The sequence below is a fragment of the Perca fluviatilis genome, chromosome 15 (genome assembly GCF_010015445.1).
Source record: "Perca fluviatilis chromosome 15, GENO_Pfluv_1.0, whole genome shotgun sequence".
In the NCBI taxonomy this organism is placed as follows: Eukaryota; Metazoa; Chordata; class Actinopteri; order Perciformes; family Percidae; genus Perca; species Perca fluviatilis.
This window is the reverse complement of record NC_053126.1, coordinates 5,188,138-5,190,639: the sequence shown is the minus strand read 5'-3', so window position 1 is coordinate 5,190,639 and position 2,502 is coordinate 5,188,138.

The window sequence follows — 2,502 nt, the reverse complement described above, 5'->3', positions numbered from 1 at the left end:
AATTCGGTCTGCCCCTCACAAACCCCTCCCACCTGCTCTGATCTAATCTGATATGATAGGTATAACGGGCAGAGAACCTCTGCATGCACATGACTTGTAAATCAGTAACAAATGTCAAAACCGAAAGTAGGACTACTGTAATCATTTACTCGAAACCATGTGATTTCAAGGAAAACTATTTATAGGTTTAGGCGGGCTGAGGGTGTTTCTGGATTTATCCAACAAAAGCCACTTATTCATATTCCCATAACGTTAGGCTACATGATAAATACTAATAACCTGGTTACTGATGAGCATTTTATTGCACAGGTTGTTTATTGCACAGGTTGTTTACCAAAACAGTGACAGAAAATATTAAACTCCTTACATTTACTCCCACTTCGCAACGTTAAACTCTGTTTCTTCATCATTCCAGAAGTTAGACGCTTCCACCATTGTTTGTATTTCTGTTACATCACTTGGTTGAAGCCACGCCTGCGCACGTAGTGTCTTGCTTGTCCACGTAGTCGGGATCGTAGCCATTTTCTCTTTTTCTGTCTTATTGTCTTTTAGTTATTTACACAATAACCTTTTTCTTTAATTTACAGCAATACACCTTTTCATTCACTTTAGTGTCTTTAAACTGTTTGACATGGACATGAAAACAAACTGCCACCCTCTAGATGACCAATGACAATGTGAACAAATGGATATAATATCATGCAAATAAGTGGTGATCTGTATCATTCAGTACACAAGGCGGAGCAATAGTTTTCCAAAGCCAGTAAACAACAAAATTATTCCTTCAGTACTGTTAATATTTGTCTCTTATTCAAAAAGACTATGTTAAAACCTATGCTGGATAGTGAATGGTCAAAGGACTAATTTGTGGCCAAATTAATAATGATGGGAACAGACTGAGAGATAATGAATCATTACATAATAATTAGTTCATTAATATCTGTGACTAGACATACTGACCCCTTTCTCCATGAATAATATAATTAACTAATTAACTATAAATCAGTCATTGAGCAGCACAAAACTAGTAAAGACTCTATTAACCTATTCCTTTAATACAATTATTGACCAGTAATTACCCATTACTTAATCATGAGTAGGGTTGGGTACCGAAATCCGGTGCTAATACGGCACCGGTGCCTTAACAACCGGTATCTACCAGACCGAATAGTAACGCGGATTTCGGTGCCTCATTTCGGTGCCACTGAAATGCCTGTGCTGCCCTCTGATGCTCCGAAACGGACGTTAGAGGCAACTGAAACATCGCTGCATGTGACGCTAGTTAGCATAATACACTTGGCAGCTGGTAACGTAAGCCTACCGTTAGCTAGCAGCTGGATTAAACCATGGATGTATTATGAGAACGGTTAAAATACTGACAGCTAATGCGGTGCGACTGTATTTTACTGTAGAGGATTCCAACCATAGACAATATAAGACTGGACCAACAGATCCCGTTGCTCTGGACGGAGACCAGTGAAGGATATTAGAAGCACTTTTCCGGTGAGCGCTGAGCGTTACTGAGCAGCCTCCAACTGAGAGAGACAACGTAGATGTGACGTGAGCAACCTGTCTGAAAGTTGTAAGTCTTCTGGTAGCTGTGCCAAGAGAAATCTCAATCATTCTCAATCTTACAGAGACGGAGAGCGTAGGTATATGTAAGGAGATAACATGGGCACAGGCTAATTACTGATCACTAACATGCTAGTTAACATTAGTAATTAAACTTAAACAGCTAATGTAAGTCCAAACTGACTGCGAGCTTCTCCTCTACTATACGGTAATTCCTCTACTCTGCGACAGTAAGTTGCGTGGTCATGACACAATCGTTAGCCTATTTTTATAAAAGCGTCTGCTACGGAGCCATAACGTGAGGTACAAGGTGATGGAGCCTTTTATACATTGTCGTGTTTCTTTAGAAATAAACAACGGACAAATAGAGTCTTTAAACGCTTCAGATGTAAAGTTATTCGCTGTCAAAGTGACGTCAAAATGAATGGGAGTCAATGGGATGCTAACGTCGGGTGATCGCTTGGTAGCATTTTGTTCACTTGAAACTTTGCCAGCCTTGTGGTGCATTCAAAGTTATTGTAAAATAACCTTATATCATCTAGTGGTAGTTTTTGCTGTTACCAGCAATTTACTGGTGAAATAAGTTATTGTTATAAGTTATTGTTATTACATTTTTAATAAATCACTTAATTTTGACCATATGGCCTTAGCAATAAACAAGTCATTCTGTCGTTTTGTGCTCCTTTTTTTCTTTTTTAGGGACTGTTCATTATTTATTTAAATGGCCATCGGAGGGTTTTTGGGACCTTTAGTCAAAGTAGACCTGACCCTCCCATCCCATCCCTCATAAATAAATTTTAGATGACCCTCCGACACAATTGGGAGAAATATGATAAACCTCCCCAAAGATTTATTGTACTGATTTGCACTTGGCAAAGCTGTACAGATTTCCATTGTCTCTTTTACAGCCATGACATAGATGGCTAAACC